Here is a 19,237-nt window from a genome sequence, read left to right on the forward strand (position 1 = left end):
CAGTGTCGAAAGCCGCACTGAGGTCCAGGAGGATCACTGACACTGACCCTCCTGAATCCAAAATGCTCCTAGCTTCTTCCACGACTGCCAGCAGGGCGGTGTCTGTGCCCTGACCTGGCCGAAATCCAGTTTGCGAATCACGCAACAGGCAATTGGACTCCAAAAAGTGGGAAAGATGACGATTTACCAACTTTCAGCAATTTTACTGAGTCCCGGGAGCAGGGAGATGGGTCTGAAATTAGCCAAGGCCGAAGGATCCAGACTCGGCTTTTTCAGGAGGGCTTTCACAACTGCTCTCTTCTAGCTAGGTGGTACCAGGCCTTGGGCCAAGGAGACATTAATAAGATCCATGATAGGGTCAACAATAATAGTTGACGCCTGTTTCAGGATCCTCATGGGAACCGAATCCCTAGGGGAAACGCTCTTCATGGAGCTTAGTACTTTACGGACCTCGTCTGCTGATACTGGGCCAAAAGCTTCTAGCTGAACAAGAGCGCCCCTAGGTTGGCTACCAGCGTCTGCTCTCTGGTCCGCCTGAGGCAAGGCACTAAGGGCCAGATGAAGGTCGCCAAATACCGAAATCGGCCGTTACCGGCTTTTGAGATGTAGGTGGGTCTGAATTTACAGAATCGGTATATTTATCGATTCGGTAAATTTACCACTTCGGTATTTTACCGAATCGGTAAATATACCGATTCTGTAAATCCATATGTAGGTGACACTCCTAAGAGTGCCACAGGCCCTTAAGAGTCAGTATTTTACCACCCAATCCTATTGGGTGGTAAAATACCGAATTCAGGTGTGTACCGAATTCAGGTGTGACACACAGACATGCCCTTAGGGCATGTCTGTGTGCCACATGGCACACATGCCTGTACTTGGGGTGCTAGAGGGTGTCAAAGTGACACCCACTGCACCCTTGCAGGATTCGGTATTTACCGAATCTGTAAATACCGATTCGGTATTTCACATTGATTCCTATGGGCTTCAAGGCCCATAGGAATCAATGTGAAATACCGAATCGGTATTTACAGATTCGGTAAATACCGACTCTTACAGAATCGGTAATTTTTTACCTACATCTGCCTCCTTCCTATTTACCGACTCTTAAATACCGATTCGGTATGAGTCGGTATTTAAGAGTTGGTAAATAGGAATTACCTACATCTGGCCCCAAGAATCTTATCTATTTTAATATGAAAGTAGTTCGCCAGCTCCTCACATTTGTTTCCTGGGCTGTCGTGGGTTACTGGGGGCTCGGGAACTCTAAGGAGTTCCTTAACCACTCGGAACGTTTCTCTCGAGGAATTTGAGGAGGTATTGAACCTCTCCTCAAAATATTGTGTCTTAGTGCGGCGAAGACTAGAGCAGCTTTATACGCTCTTATCGCCGCCCGATATTCCTCTCGATCAGCTTCCCCCCATTCCCTCCTCCAGGCCCACTCCAGCTTCTTACAACCCTTCCTCAATGTTCTTAGCTCGGGCGTGTACTTAACAAAACTATATGTTTATAATATACATACACCAAAAATCAGACCAGTAAATTCTTTATGTTTTATTCATTTTCAATACAAAATATTTTTATATATTCTATTTTTTATGCATATAAAATTGAAGTTTATAGTACTTGTAGTTGTGAAAATAGCTTTACATGTATGAAATACAAATGTAGTGAGCACCACACAAAGAAAAAGAGCAGCAATTGATACAATAATTCAATTACCATACTGTAGTCTAGTTCCCATATCCCTGATAGGTTCTGCACATTGGAATAATATGCACTATAGTTTTGACATAGGACTGAGGTCAGTATGTCTCTATCGAGTACATTAAACTTAATTACTTGTCTGTGCCAGCTAAATCAGAGGTGACTAGAAACTTCTCGAATAAACAAGAAGGGATTAGTTTCTGACAACCGCATAAACATGACAACTTTGTTTCCCTTACAGTCGGAACAATCTCAGAATTGTGGAAACAATAGATAACAGTTTCACTCAGTCAAAAGTGCATGCTTCGTTTCTACAGAATTTGCACAGAAAGGGTGAGATGGGCGTTTCAATAAAAAGGGTTTATTGAACAGTCTTATTTCACATGCAAGAGATATGAACTGCTACAATCATAAGACAGAATGTGAAGTATAATATGTACAGGGTTTGCAGTAAGATAAAATAATACTGTAATAGCATGGTTTGTAGCTAAAACATATATTCATAAAAATACATACATAAATAACACAGGCTAAAATACTCATCTGGTGCTTCTAAAATAATCATACCCCAGTGTACCTTACCTAAGTGTAGTACGAGGGAAGAAGTAGGTGCTGTTTAGCTATAGTCTAGTTTAGTCAAGAGTTGCCAAAAGTTTCTCTAGGTTCTAGTCCGCTCCATACCTTAGAATGAGTGAGGTTGGAATCTCTTTCCGGGTCTCAATCTCTAACACCCCGCTAGGGGAGTCAGAAACACTGGAGCTGGATTCTTTGCGAGGAGGATGACAGCGTCTGGTCAGTGCGTCACTTGAGGACTTGACTTCCTTCCGAACTTCCCGTGGCAAGCCACATCGTGCGAGTAGGCAGCTGAACCGTACCATGGTTTGCCATGGCAAGTGAAGGTATATTTATACCTTGAAGGTGTTTAGGAATGCCAGAATTTACGTAAAAGTCGTCATAAGAATGTCATGAATGAACCCCTAAGGAGTAGATGTTCATGCATAATAAATTAGTTCTTGGAGAACTCATTATCCAAGCAAGGGGAAGTCCTAAAGGCTTAAGAGTCTGGTTTTCCAAGAACTCAAAACTCATTGTGACGTGGATAGACTGATGTAGTTGATCATGCCTGTATTTGGTTAGCATGAGCAATGCCTAAATAAGGGCTGGATTTCTGTGCCTAAATAAGGGCAATGTGAATTGTACCTATATAAGGGCATGAATCGGGAAATCTATATACGGTATCTAAATCAACACACAACAATACAGAGCAGACACTGGACATATAACTTATAACAATACAGTGATAACAAAACAACATACATCAAAAGGACTGTACAACACAATAATCACATAAACAGAACATTGTGAAAAACGAAAGTAAAAAAAAAAGAGAGGTAAAAAATTGTTGCTCATAACTTATTTTAATATAATAAGACCAATAGTTGATGCAACATGTGTAGAACCATATGCACAAAATTGCTCCGACGCGCATTTCGGAAGTTTGCAACAGATATATTCAAACTTCATCAGGGCGCTGTCCTTGAAGATTAACCGTGTGACCGAAAGCCATCCATTCAAAATGTATATCAATGAGCTGCGCACATGGAGAGGTGCTCACTATCTTCAGAAAAACTGGTCTGCAAGCAAAAAATGTAATGTAATATACTGGCTACAGAATGTAAGAAATCCAGGAGCCATATAGAGCAGACAGCGCCATAGTCCTTTTGATTTTTTTTAAACACGTAGTTTATTGGTTTTGTGCTTAGGGAAAGCAAAACTTCGTTATATTGCACATCATTATCAACATAGCAGCCTTACAGGGCTACTCGAAAACCCCTCCGTCCTCCGTCCTCTACCCAACCACAATACATGGCAAATCTATATATTCGATTCTCCACCACAAACAGCGTCTCCTAAAAGAAATCTCCCCCAACTCCCTGCTTACCCAACCATTCCCTCCCCCACCCCTCCATTATCCCCACCCATCACCAACGCGCACAACCCAGTTCATTCCTCTTATAGCGTGTGTGCAGGAGTCATCATACGTGAAATCGCAGTATGTACCTGTCCTGCTGTGGGGACATCTTCAACCAGCTATCTCTTCAATTCCCTCGGCATGTTGCTCATGTTCACGTAATGCCTGCACCAAGACCTCCCACGCTGTTGCGGCCTCTAACTCTTTCTCATTGCTTCGCCTACACGCCAGTTGGTAGCGCAACGTGCTCTCACTGTTGGCCCATTTTACAAACTCGCTCTTCCACCTCGAGTAGCTAGGCCCCACTGTCGCCTTCCAGTGCCTTGTGATTTCCTGCTTTGCCAGGATAAGACCCATATCTAAGAACTTGCTTGTGATCTTATTTTTAGATGTGTGGGGGACCAGTGAAGCACACTGGTGGCCATATCAAACTCCAGCCCTCTCTCTGTTATCCCATTCAAGGTGACACCCACCTCCCTCCAATGGTTGGTCAGCGCTGGGCAGGTCCACAGCATGTGTGCTATATCTGCCCCGGCCACCGTACATCTGGGGCATGTCGCCTCTGCTACTTGAAAATATTTCTGGATTTTCCCAGGTGTCGTGTATGCTCTGTGGAGGACGTAGAAGTGAATCAACTGGAATTGTGCGTTCCTCGTGCTCTTCCAAGCCATTCTTACCACCTGTGCCCACTCCGCATCGGGGATAGGCTTCCCCAGATCCACCTCCCATTTCCCCTTCAGTGTGTCCAGGGGAGCCAACCCCTTGTTGAACATTCTAAAGTACAGGCAGGTAACTGCCTTGAAAGTCCCCGCCGCCATCATAACGTATTGACAGGCCATTGTCGTTTTAGGTTCCATCAGCCCCTCTCGCCAGTGCGCTTGTATCGCCCTCACCAGCCCCGCATGTAACAGGAAATCCCCGCTCGGCAGGTCGAACCTCTCCTGAAGCGTCTGGTAAGGTAACATAGCTCCATCCTCATATAGATCTCCCAGCATCTGGAGTCCCGCCTCTTCCCAGATCTGCAACCGTGACCAATCCCCTCCGTGAGGTAGAGCCGTCACCATCCCCAGCGGGATCTCAGGTGCATACGGGTGGGGTACTCCTGCTCTACGTTGGGTTCGATTCCAACAAAGTCTGAGTGTTCTTTCCTCCGTCGAGAGTCCCTTGAGGTCTAACCGCTGCTGTAGTGCGATAAAAGAGAGGACATGGCGTCGTGTACCGATGCCTCTTTTATGATCCGGCCCTCTAAATTCCCGTGCCACTTCCTGTGTGACGATCTGCAATTGGGCCGCTAAATAGTATAACTCAAAGTCGGGGACCGCTAGGCCTCCCTCCAGTTTGGGTCTTACGAGTGTTGCCTGTGCAACCCTCTGGCGACCATGCCCCAAAGGAAAGAGACTATAAGAGATTTCAATATCCGAAATATGGAATTCGGTATCCATATGGGCAAAGTTCTCAAATAATACAGGAACCGAGGGAGCGCAATCATTTTCGGTAGGGCTATCCGTCCCATCACTGACAGGGGGAGGGTAGGCCAAAAGGCCATGCTGCCCTTCCGTGCTCTCACACCACGACCCACATTGCCCTCCAGCATATCTACTGCTGTATGGTAAATGTGAACCCCCAGATATTTCAAGCAAGTGGGCTCCCATCTGAGCGCCCGGATCATGTCGGGCTTGGGTTCCCCTCTTCTCACCGGGAACATGCATGTTTTGGACCAGTTCACTCTCAGACCCGATAGGGCCCCAAAACGTGAGAGCAATGTCTCAGCTCCCATCAGAGCTTCATCTGCATCCTCAAGGTAAAGGAGCATGTCGTCCGCGTATAGCGATACCAACTGCTGCCCGGCTCTGCTCTCGAGTCCCTCAAAATAGCCCCCCTTTCAAATTGTGATCGCAAGGGGCTCCACTGCTAACGCGAATAACAGCTGGGACAGCGAGCAGCCCTGTCTCGTCCCTCGTTCTACCGGATATTGCAAGGAGATCAGCCCGCCCACTCGCACCCTAGAGACCGCTGACGTATATAAGACTCTCGTCCATTGCAGGTAGTCACTACCGAGGCCGAAGCGTCCCATTACTTTATACAAGTATTCCCACTCCAGGCTATCGGACGCTTTCTCTATGTCCACCGACAAAATGACCTGTCGTCGTGCCCCCGGGTGTTCCTCCTCCAGTAACCGCACCAGCTACCTGATATTGGTGGTCGTGTTTCACGTGGGTATGAAGCCAGCTTCATCCTCGTGTACCAGCGTGGTCATATAAGCTAGCAGTCGAGTCGCTAATATGCTACTCAGTATCTTATAATCGGTCGTCAGCATCGATAGCGGTCTATAGGATGCCGTATCTGTACACTCTCTGCTCGGCTTCAACAGTGGGATCACCAGTGCCTCACGCATGGACTGGGGCATCCTCCCCCGCTGTTTCGCCTCTCTGTAGACTTCCTGAAGTCTTGGCGCCAGCAAATCATCAAACTTCACGTAAAATTCTACTGGAAGCCCATCCAACCCTGGGGTTTTGTTGCAGGCCATTCTTTTGATGGCTCCACGGATCTCACTCAACTCAATGTCTCTACCTATCTCCTCCACTTGTTCTTTCTCCAGTTGTGGTGGGCACACACCCTCCAGGAAACTATCGACGGCCGGATCGCCCACTGTCAGCTTGCTCGTATATAGCTCCGCGTAGTAGCTTTCAAAGCGCTGCAGGATCTCGGATTGGGTGAAAAATTCGCCACCGTTCTCCGTTCTCAACGCCAATATGGGAGAGTTTCTCTTCGAAGGGTCAGCTAGCCAAGCTAGCCAGGCTAATAATGTGCCTGCTTTGTCCCCTTCTGCATGGGCCCTCACAGCACCCCCGCGTGTTTCCCTATGCAGAGCCCTCGCAGCACCACCTTGAAGGCATCCCATTCCGTGGCCCTCGTACCAGTCGTACCAGCTTTTTTTTCGGTAGTGGGTAATCCCCTCCTCTATTGCCGCTTGGAAGAACGGATCATCTAATGTGTTGGGGCGCAGTCGCCACGTAGGTACACAAGAGACCACAGGCATCCACCGCAAGGTGGCCTGTAGGGGGTTGTGATCAGACAGCGTTCTGGTCAGGTACTCGGTCCCCGTGATAGTTGTTAGCACCGCAGGCGAGCACAGCACTGCATCCAACGGCACGTGCAACTCATGCATGCTGGAGAAATATGAGTAATCCCTATCCCTATCGCTTGGGGCTGCGCACGCCAAACATCTACTAGGCCCCAGCGCGTCTGCCAATCAAGTCTACCCTTAGTCAAGTGATGCGTCGGCGAGTCAGGTAGGGGGGGTGTGATCTGTCCAGGAATACATCCATGACAGAGTTGAAGTCTCCACCCATCAGCATAGGGCCTGCAAGATAATGTACCCCTACCCCTTCCCAACCCCCCAAGAACAGGACCTAGCTTCTCCCATCTAGCCCCCATTCAAACCATAATACCAAACTCAACAACAAAATCCCACAGCAGTAACTGTAGGTATGCCTTAAGGGCAGTGAGGGGGGACTATGCACCAACGTGGAGCTGCCCTACCCTGTCAGATCGCACACTGCAACCGAGCCCATCGTCATTAAACACCTCCCAGGCACCGTCCCCCCCACCAGACATCCCCACAAAATCACAGCCCCCAAAATAGTTTCCACTGGGAATTCGCTTCAGTCGCAGGTGTTCTCCCCTAGTACCTCCCCCCAGGATCGTTCACCCCTCGTCCAGCATTCCCTGTACCAGATACTGTAGCATGTCCGACCCTTGTATTTTTTCCAGTAATCCTACTACACGGATGTTGTTCCTTCGATTCCGTCCTTCTGCATCCTCCGCTCTCCGTTCAAGGGCCCTGACACAGTCCAGCATACCAGCTATCGTAATACCGAGATCTTTCTGCGCCGGTTCGATGGTTTGCAGCGCACCTTCCACCAGCTTAACTCGGTCGGCCAGCTTCCCATGATCAGCTTTCAAGAGGCCCAGCCCCGTGGCCACCTGCGAAATGTCCTGCTGTAGGGCCATGCGGGAGTCAGCTATGGCCGCCAGAATTTTGTCCAGCTGTTGTTGCAGGCCCGGGTCCTGCATCGATTCAGATGAGCCCTGTATTGAGCACGTTACGGTGGCACTCCTCATCTTGCCAGTGTCCGCAGTGGCTTTGTCTCCAGTCTATACATCATAGTCACTCAAGTTGCTCCACCCGCCGGCAGGTTTCCGTAGTCTGGCACCCTGCAGGTCTCCTTCAGCCTCTCTGGCTGCAGTCAAAGTATTGTCCAATATTACATCAGTGTGCTGTGTGACTGCAGCGTCATGCACTAATACTTCCTGGTTCCCTTTGTGTCTATTATCACAGGCCGCTAAGGGAGTGTCGCTGGGATCATCCTGCATACTTGTGCTTTGGCTGCATGAAGGGAACTCGTCGCCTCTCCGCACCGCTGCCTCGCTTCCAGCAGATGGTGCTCCAACATGAGATTCTGCCTTTGCCTCTAGAGAGCAGATGTCATGCGGCAAAGAAGCAGCGCAAGATTCGCCTAATTCGTGGTCATCAAGAGTAGTAGCGTTTATGTTAATCCTGATCTCGAACTCAAGTGAGACAGCCGATTCCTTAACAAAACCTGTAATAGAAGCATTTTCAGGGTGATCTTCACAAACTGAAAGGGGTGTATCGAGTGTCAGAATGAATTCCCCTGTTTTGCTACTTTTATCTTTGTCACTTTCCTCAAGCCCAAGTAAGTTATTTCCAAACTCTCTCTCTCTTGGAGAAACTTCACTTTCGCTGGATGAGGATGCGGTGCCTTGGCCAGTGTCCGCGCCAGAGAGTGGCTCCTCTTCAATGGGGTGAAGGGACACTCCGGTAACCGCGACAGTCACAGGCTGCACCTACGTATTAGAGACTTCCGTACAACATCCCATGCCAGGTTCTCCCTCCACTCCGCGAACAGAGGACTCCACGCTAGCATGTGTCCCACTTTTACACACCACCTGATTGGCTTCCGTTTCTTCACTTGCAGCAGTCGATAAGGGCTGTTCTCCCCTGCACAGTGTTGCCGCCCTACTCGGGTGCCGTGCCCAGTGAAATCGTGCTGGCTCCTCACTCTCAGGTCTCCACTCCTTGCCGCATTTCATCGGCCATCAGGAACTACATCCGGGGGGGGCAGGGAAGGAAGGCGGGATCCCCGCGCCATCGGACGCCCCCCGCAGCATCACCGGTGATCGCGGCAGCTCCAGCCTGGTCCCCGGGTCGCTCCTCAAGTCAGTGGGGGCTCAGAGCGCCTCCACAGTCGTCCGACTCTCCCGTCGGGGCTCCAGTCGTCGCACTTGACGCACAGCTGCGCGATCTCGCCCGAGAGCTAGTGAGCCACCACGGGCGCCATCTTTGTCGCGCCTTGCTCGGTCACCCGGCAGCTCGTCAGTTGGTCAAAGTTGGCCGGCGGGATATTCGCTTAGCCCGAATTCCAGGGATTTCTGATGGTCGTCCCCTCCTCTACCGCTGTGCGGGAGGTGGGGGCTCCGGCGCCGGGATAATCAGGATAAACGGGGGCTTGGATGCAGAGCTCCCCGTTCAGACAGCCACCATCGTCGGCTGCAAGCCACGCCCCCTCATGCATAGTCCTTTTGATGTGTGTTGTTTTGTTATCAATGAATTGTTATAAGTTATATGTCCAGTGTTTGTTCCGTATTGAAATTGAATTATTGTAACAATTGCTCCTCTTTTTCTTTTTCTTTGTATTGCAAACATGTACAGCTATTTTCACAAGTACTATGAACTCTGATTTTATATGTATAAAAAATGTAACATATAAAACACTTTTGTATTGAAAATGAATAAAAGATGAAGAATGTACCGGTCTGATTTTTTGTGGTTTTATATTATAAACATATAGTTTTGTTAATTTAGATTTGGATAGGTTTCTGTTTTGGTTGTTTACGTGATTATTCCATGCCTTCTTCTCCAATGATATAGTCAGTCAGGGTCCCTCTCTGTTATTTTGAAGCATGGAGATCTACCCAATGACTCATAAAGAGTAGTGTCAGCGATCTGCGCCAGCAGGAGTCAGGAGTCATTGGTTTGCCTTTCGTCCAGCTTCCAGGTAGTCTTCTTAAGATGCTTCCTTTCCAGTTCCAGTAATTTTCTAAGGCAGTAGTGGGGAGGTGCGGGAAACAGCCTTTAGAGCTCATGCTTTACATCACATGCCATTACAACGCTGCTCTTGCAACGACTGCATTGTTACAACGCAAACCATTACATCGCAAGTTGTTACAACAAATTGCTGTAGGTGGCAGAAGGTGTTAGATTTAAATTCTAACACCTTACCTGCTGTTGCAAAAACTGGGGTAGAAAAAGTAAATTATGCTATATCTAAGTCCAGCGCGCCCCCTACAGCAAGCCATTGAAATGACTTGTGATATAATGGTTTGCATTGCAACAACGCTGTTGTTGTAACAAGACGTTGTAATGGCATGTGATGTTAAGCATGCTTACTAAACGTATATATTTGGGAGGTGCAAACTATAACTTATTCACTAACCAATGATTGGAGAACTCCCTATGCCTAATTCTGGCTGCCATCATTCAGCACATTACTCTTCCTTTCCAGAATTCCACAACCAAATGGCCCTAGCCACTATCCTCCTGGCAAAGCTCTTGCCCTTCCCTAGCCTCTCCCCGATAGAGAGGAGGTGCCCTCCCCTGTCTTAGTATTGCGATTGATTTCCACTCCTGCTGGGGATAGAGCCATAAAGGATAGGCTGGCTCTAAGAGTGAATTCTTACAGATCTTGACATCCCAATGTGGCATTTCCAAGTCAATTGAAGAAATGAATGCTCCCTTTTCTTCTGCCTGCGGCTGGCCCTCCTTCTAGATGGCGTATCTTTGCTAATCCATCCCTTGCTTAGAAGACCCATGCCTTCCTGATGCCAGAGCCCAAGCTATTATCTTCTAGGAGGAGGGCAATTAGCGAGTCAGATAAGGATGTTTATTGAGCATCTGGAACATATCTGAGAGGTAAACCAGTTCTAAGCAAGTTTACTCTCAGACAATGCAAAGTACACTTTCCTAAAATCACTTTACGAATAATGTAAAATCTACCTTCAATACCGAAGTAGATTTTTTAAGCTAAGTGGAAATAATGTTTAGTCATCACGAAGCATTTTCACATATTTAGATATGAAGAAGTGATTTTATTCAGTGGGAGGCCAGTTCCTAGAATGTACAGCTTTAGCTACACTGTAAAAAATGCTTTCGATAATTATTCACATAAGAGTTTTCGTTTCATGGCAAAGACATTTTTTCTAGCCATGCTTTACAGAAATACTTTTTAGCTGAAGCCCAATCAGAGCACAACGGGTCTATCTGAACGTATATTCTTTCATATTCATGGGTGGCGTAAATACATACTGCGGCCCATATAAACATTTAATCTACGCAACACTAATGTAGTGCATTTCTTGCACCATCTACTGTTGTTCCACAAGATGGTTAAGCCAATTAGATTAAAGTAATGCATAGTACATGCTTTAGGCAAAATGCGTATGTGTTGTGCCACTGTTTAGTAGTGTCAAAGAGTTCAGAGCACTAAAGACATCACGATAATTTGAGGGAGGGGCACTACGAAAATAATGCTTTGGATTGCTGTACAACAGCATGGTCCATGATTTACTTGTGCAATTTGTATTCCTAGTCTAAAATTACGCACAGTAGATTTCTAGGACTAATCTTAGACTTCTTTGTGACCTCCAGAAAAGTTAGAAGCCTACTCCAAAAAAGAGATTAAAACCTATCTGCTCTAATCATTTAAAAAAATGAAAATGTATAATTGTATCTCTAAAATTTCTGTGCCTGCTCACGGGAAACTGCAACAAACGATCCTTTCCATGATTACTCATTTAAGAAAGCATTTAACCATGTAAGTATTCTTCAAATGTACACACTTAGCAAAAGTATATTTTCTCATGCAAACATTTTTTATTTCCATTGTGGAAATTTATTTAGCTCAAATTCACAATATTTTCCCTTAAATCCCTTCTCATCCACCTCACAGTTGTTGGAGTTGCTCCCTTCAATTGCTACCACGGATACATATTTACTTCAGCCCTTAAAAAGAGGACATTTTCAATCAAAGAATATGAACGTGCCCATTAAAGTTATGTGAACCCCCAGAAATTCAAAGGATTGTAGGTGTTTGCCTATCTTGCCAGGACTTCTCTCATACCTGACCGACTAAGGGAGGTCTTCCCCAAACCTTTTGACTTCCTCCTCCATTTTTTTCTGATCTCGTTTTTGTTGGCTTTAGGACTCTGTGCGCCTTACCATTGCTAACCAGTGCCACAGATTTTCAGCTCTGTTTTGGCACATTTTGTATACTTGTAATTCCCTAGTAAAGTGGTGCTACATGTAACCAAGGCCTGTAAATAAAATGCTACTAGTGGGCCTGCAGCACTGGTTGTGCCACCCACTTAAGTAGGTCTTTAAACCTGTCTCAGGTCTGTCATTGCAGCCTGTGTGTGCAGTTTTAAAACTGTCATTTCGACCAAGCAAACTAAAACTTTTGCCAGGCCTAAATCTTCCTCTTTAATACATATACCCCTACCAATAGGGTAGGCCCTAAATAGCTCATAAGGCAAGGTTTTTAAAAAGTGGGACATGGACTTTTCAAGTTTTGCATGTTCTGGTAGTGAAAAATTCTTACATTTATTTTTTACTACTGCAAGGCCTACCTCTCCCATAGGATGATATTGGTTTAACTTATCACATTTAATAAGTGACAACTTTCAATTGGGAGGAGGTAGGGCTGTCGAGGTTCGTGTCTAAAGAATTACAATTTAAAGTCCTCTTAAATTCTAAAGTCGGATTTTAAGACAAAAATCTGAAAATGCCACTTTTAGAAAGTAATTGAACAATGCTGTGCCACGAGTTGGAGCTAGAAGGTGTTCCATAATGATGTTGTTCAGATGATTACGTGCAGTATGGGCTGAGCACGTCACTCGTGTGCACGCGACGGACTATGAGGACTTTGGAATTGAAATTTAAATAGTATAAACAATGGTGTGCGACCCCTCTATGTACATGTTGTTCACTTTTAGGAAGTAGGCATTTTCTTCTACCACTCATTTGGTGTCTGCTGCCTGTATCCTGGGTCATATGACTAGGTGTAACTGGCAGATGGTATTTGTGCTTTGCTCCGAGAGAGTGAGACAAAGGGCCATAAGTGTCGGCAGGATGGGCCATTTCTGACATGATGCGGTGGAGGAGTAGCCGCCTTGGACATCACAAAACTCTGCTTACACACACCCACACAAGGTTTGACACTCATTTATTATGGCCCCAGAAAATCTGGGCCAGGCCAGTGAGGAAATTCCAAACACCTAAGGCAGTGGTTCCCAAACTTTTTTGACTCGTGGCTCCCTTGAATTAATTGGCAGTTGGCCGTGGCTCCCCACCATTTTTTTACCTGCGCACCGGGGTGCCGCGGTGCACCCTTTGGGAACCACTGGTCTACATGAAGAATCAAGCCTAGACGTGATGAAGGATTCAGAGAGTAGCCATCACTATCATAAAACGTTATTTGCAATCACAAAGATCTTATAAAGTACATCTCAATGCATACAACACCATCATTGAGTAGTATAAAGCACTCCCACTAAAAGTAACCAGGCTAGAGAAAGGCTCAAGAATCTCTGTGGTGTTACAAGAAGTTTACGTGGGGTGAGCTCTGATCATGGGCTTCCGCTGAAATGTTTCCGGGGGGGGGGGGCAAATTGTTAACTTCATCACCATCCCCCTTGCACCCTTCTCACCTCTGCCTTACACCCTTCTCGCCCTCCCCCTTGCACCCTTCTCCCCCTCACACCATTCTCCCCCTCCCCCTTATACCCTACTCCACCTTCGCCTGGCACCCTTTTCTACCTTGCACCATTCTCCCCTCTGCCTTGCACCCTTCTCCCCTCTGCCTTGCACCCTTCTCCTCTCTGCCTTGCACCCTTTTCCCGTCTGCATTGCACCATTCTCCCCTCTGCCTTGCACCCTTCTCCCCTCTGCCTTGCACCCTTCTCCTCTCTGCCTTGCACCCTTTTCCCGTCTGCATTGCACCATTCTCCCCTCTGCCTTGCACCCTTCTCCCCTCTGCCTTGCACCCTTCTCCTCTCTGCCTTGCACCCTTTTCCCGTCTGCATTGCACCATTCTCCCCTCTGCCTTGCACCCTTCTCCCCTCTGCCTTGCACCCTTCTCCTCTCTGCCTTGCACCCTTTTCCCGTCTGCATTGCACCATTCTCCCCTCTGCCTTGCACCCTTCTCCCCTTTGCCTTGCACCCTTCTCCTCTCTTCCTTGCACCCTTTTTCCGTCTGCATTGCACCATTCTTCCCTCTGCCTTGCACCCTTCTCCCCTCTCCCTTGCACCCTTCTCCCCTCTGTACCCACCCACCCAACGCTCTCCACCAGGCCCCTGACCACGCACCCACCCAACGATCTCCACCAGGCCCCTGACCATGCACGCACCCACCCAACACTTTCCACCAGGACCCTAACCCTGCACCCTCCCACCCAACGGTCTCCACCAGGCGCCTGACCCTGGACCCACCCACCCAACGTTCTCCACCAGGCCTCTGACCGTGCAATAACGCTCTCCACCAGGTCCCTGACCCTGCACCCACCGACCCAACGGTCTCCACCAGGCCCCTGACCCTGCACCCACCCACACAACGCTCTCCACCAGGCCCCTGACCCTGCACCCACCCAACGGTCTCCACCAGGCCCCTGACCCTGCACCCACCCAACGGTCTCCACCAGGCCCCTGACCCTGTACCCACCCACCCACCCACCCAACTGCAAGTAAAATTAGAAATCTGGCAAGAGGGATGCTTACCTTGTCTGCTGCAGCAAAGAAAGAGGGCTTACTGCAGAGGAAGCCTTTATTATTATACTCTCCTGCTGTGAATAGAATGGTTACACTTTCTTTGCCAAGGATGTTTTCCCTCTTCCTTTTGGGAAAATGTACTTTGTAAGCAGTAACACTCTGCTACTTCCCCCTCCCCCCCCCCCAGCAGCGCCTTGAGATCCTTACAGGTGAGTAGGTGCGCTATAAACGTACCTGATTGAGCGACTGAACTGTTGATGAAAGAAAAATAGGTGATGCCGTCAATCCTTACAATCTTACATTCATAAGTAGTGAAATACCTATGCATAAAGTAAGGAGTAAAATAAACTTGAACAAGCGGACTAAAATTGCCCTGCAGATTACAAAGGATAGAAAGAAACACATGGTAGACCAGTAAAGTTGTGCAGTTGTTGGTATAGAATTTACAGATTGCTGATTGAAAAATACAGTATGTTTTAAATACACTGCGTAATTAAATAAAATGAAGACGAGCAACATACTCCAGTTAGTAATGCAGTTTTCTTTTGAAGCGCCAGGGGTGAGTTATAGCATCAGATGCATTTTGATTTTCAGGCTAAAACATGCTGTTTAAAAATTTCTACATGTATTTTTTTTTAATAGCATTTATGTGTTTATATAAATAGTTAGGGTTTTCATCCTCATGCCGGTATCCTAAACAGCGTGCTCGCCTTCATCTAATTTCCACTTCGAGCAGAATCACTGCTCTCCATGCGGTCAGTAAAAACTGATTAGGAACTGACCAGGGTTGCTGGGTCATGCATCACAGTGGAACTTTGTCTTTTTTGGCATATGTTTCATAAATAAAGCACCTACTCTTGCAAATGCACCAGGGCTCTTTATTTCAGTTTTGTTTTTCCCTGCAGAGGTTTAAAACTCACTTGCATTAAGCAAAACCCGGCCGGCGCCTTATCTATCTCTTCCTTTAGGCAGCTACAGCTTTAGCCATTTCGCCCGCCATAACCTCACCAACCGAGCTCTTAATTGAGCCATTTAAATGCAGAGAGCGAGTGCTGGGATCACGTTCAGCACAAAGGTGCCACATCCTGGGTTGCGGCGCGGCGCCCCTGGCTTCTCATCACGGCGCACTGGGGCGCCGCGGCGCACACTTTGGGAACCACCGACCTAAGGGGATGAAACCTTCAGAGCCTTCTCCTACTTCGAAGTGGGGACCAGGCATAAATATTAGACCTTCAACCCCAACTTTTCAGCACACCTCTGGACCTGTGGAAGACTCAGCAGTGCTGCTATACTACTCTACCAGAAGGACTGCTACTCTGATGCCCTGCTGCCTGAGTGAAGGACTAGACTTGCACCTTGAGACCAGGACCAGCAGAGTGTCGCCAAGGGCTAGCTGGCTGGCCTCCTGACCAGAGCCTCAGGGACAGAAAGCTCCAACTACCTTGAACCCAACAACTGGACTCAGTTTGCTTTGAGTCCTACTCTTCCAGATGGTGCCACCCCAGTCCTCAACCGTTGAAAGTGGGCCTGAAGGTGCTCTGTCAGCCCAGCTGTGGTCCCAGCAGGACTGGGGCAGCTCAACACATTGCCTCACAAACTTTAGAATTAGTGCCGCTGGGCGATACATTCTTAATGCAGGCCTTTGCATCACAATCCCCTCACTGACAGAATCCTTGACAATGACGCAGGACTCCACATCGTAATACCTGCAACTCCTTCGGATCCAGTGGGTGCATGAAGCATTTTCAATGTAAGACTTCACATCACAAGCCCCTCTTCGATGGCACCTACAATGATGACGCAGTACCTCAAATCACAGACTCACAGCTTCCCTGAACCACCGCTGCATGACACATCTCCACACCAGTAACTCACATCGCTTTTGCTGTGCAATGCATCCTTTATGTGAGATCTTGCAGTGCTCCATAACCAGGATTTAAGATACTCTTTTTCAGTGGGAATAGCTGGGTCCTTGTATCGGTTGTATGACGTTTCAACGCATGCTTTTACCACGCATGCCTTTACAACGCAGGTATTACAACGCAAGTCGTTTGGGGCGCTGGATAGTGGAATAGTTTAATTTTCTATTCCAACTCCAGTCCCTGTGGATAGTAGGGAAGAAAATTAAACTATTCCCTATCCAACAGCGCCCTCCAGCAAAAGTCGTTGTAACGACTTTCGTTGTAATTCCTGCGTTGTAATGATAGTGCGTGGTAAAAGTTAAGTTGTAAACGATGTTCCCCCTTGTATCCAGCCCACTTTTGTCTTTTTTTCCCAGTCAGGCATGACTGGATAACCTCAGTGTGCGCTGTTTTCACTGAAATATTTAAAATTGCATATCTCCAGTTCTACTGATTGGATTTTTGTCTTTTTGCTGTCAAATAACGTATTCCATTTTAATCATTTTTTTTCTAAATTAGTGTGGGATTTTTCTTGTGTTGTGCTTTCACTTTATCAGTGTATGAAGTGCTGCACAAATACTTTACACATTTCCTCTAAATTAAGCCTGACTGCTCTGTGCCAGGCTACCAGAGGGTTACACACAGGTTAGTGTGGGGTTTGCTTGTGTTTCATCCTGCCAGAGATTGGGGTTTCTGATTAGGTATGGTTTCACCCTCCTCAACCAGTAACTCAATTTCCACCAACGTCCCGCTCTGGAACACCCACTCCTCTCTACTATGAGTAGAAACCAGCCACGTAATATTACATATTAATGGAGTAATATTATGTGAGACTAGACTGCTTTATAAGTGTAAATTAACTTTTTGTGAATGTACATTTGTAAATAGCTTTGATAAATCAAGCCCTTTGGGAGTATAGTTCTGCTAAGTATCAGCCCCTCTTTGGTAATTGGTCCCATATAATCAAGATTATTTAACACCCTCCAACCACAAAAACCTGCAGGGTTGAATACGGCACTTACAATTTTAGTATGTAAGGTAGGAGGACCAACATTGTGACAATATAACTTTATGAGCCAAGTAAATTGTTAGTTTGAGTTAGCACAATATCCATATAACATTGTGACAATATAATTCTTATGAGCCAAATACATTGTTAGTTTGAAATAGCACAGTATTCTTATAACTTAGGGGCAGATGTATCAATATTGTGTTTTGCGAATCTGTAATTCAGATTTTTTGAGAATCACAAGTGCAGAATCGCAAAATGTTATGTATGTAGTATTGTGCGATTTTTTAGCGATTCCCTAAAAATCGCTAACAATTCTGAGAATATTTTGAGATTCCTTAAATTGCGAATTTCGCAAACTAAGAAATCGCAAAAAACGGGAATCTTCAATGCAGGTACAGGCGGATGACATCACACCCAGGAAGAGGGAGTGATTACCTGCACCTGCTAGCCTGAGCCACACCCAGTGGCAGTTGGAAGACTGTTTGGAGGCAGAGCAGACCTGTTTGGAGTGTAATGGAGTCCCAGAACACACAGGAGGGAATGGCTGGAGACAAAAGGAAGAGAAAACACAAGTTTTCAGAAAAGGAAAAAGAAATTCTAATTGAAGAAATGGTGTGCAGCCATGAGTTTCTTTTTGGGTAAAAGGCATTAAAAGTTCCTGAATCAAGGAAAAGAAAAACCTGGCTGGAGATTCAGCAAAAAGTCAATGCTGTGAGAGTGATAAACCGTATCATAGAAGAACTGAAAAAAAGATGGTATGACATGCGTCAAAGATCTAAAGAGAGGGTTGCTGAAAGAATTAAGGAAGCAAACAAAACTGGTGGTGGAACTTCAACAGCAGATCAACCAACACCACACGAGGAACTTGTTGAATCCACTCTGCTGCCAGAGAGTGTGAGTGGAGTGGCTGATATAGACAGCTCTAACCCTACACCAACTGCACAAGGTAAGATGCATGCAAAGAAGTCCAGAAGAAGAGTTTAATGCATGTGTGTTTGTGTAGTGCATGTACTCAGTGTGAGGAATGTAGTAGTCCTGCGAGGCAGTTTAACACATAGCAAGCAATGCATCATGGGAGTTGTAGTGCACTCATAATTGTATCAAATTGCCATCACAGAAACACATGAAAAGTTTGTTCTTTTACTTTGTAGGCAGAAATATAGTATAGTGAAAGTTAGTTGTTAAAAAAAAAACTTTATTTGTCAGAAAATGCACATACAAGCACAAACTCATATGTCTCACTCTACATCCACAGAACAATCAAGGGAATCCAGGGATCAAAGTGAGGGTTATGAATCACCTCCCCATGTTGTATCTGACGCTGAAGGAGGATGCAGTGATGAGACTGTCGCTACTCCAATTGTGCGCAGGAAGCGCATGCAGGTAGCTCCTCTGCCACCTTTGGAAGAAGATGGCAATATTGATGGGGGTACAGTAGACAGTGGCCATGACACAGTGTGCCCTTGTGACTCTCAAGAGCAACCCCAAAGTCAAAGAAGGCCACGTACATACAGGTTGGATACATCTAGGAGCAGCAGTGGTCAACTGGAAACACCAACAGTTTTTGCAGGTTTAGAGCAGGATATGCTTCACGTGCAGCACCTGCAACATAAGGCCCTTTGTTCAAGGAATAGACAGCTTTCAAAATTAAACACAAACCAAGAAAGCATGGGTGAAGGAATGAAGAGTATGGCTGCATCGATTGACAGACTGTGTTTTACCCTTGAACGTACTGAGACTTCTCGTAACAGGGCTGCACACCACGCACATGGGAGAATGCATGGTTAGACAAAAGCCATTAA

Source organism: Lissotriton helveticus, chromosome 3_1, assembly GCF_964261635.1.
Source record: "Lissotriton helveticus chromosome 3_1, aLisHel1.1, whole genome shotgun sequence".
In the NCBI taxonomy this organism is placed as follows: domain Eukaryota; kingdom Metazoa; phylum Chordata; class Amphibia; order Caudata; family Salamandridae; genus Lissotriton; species Lissotriton helveticus.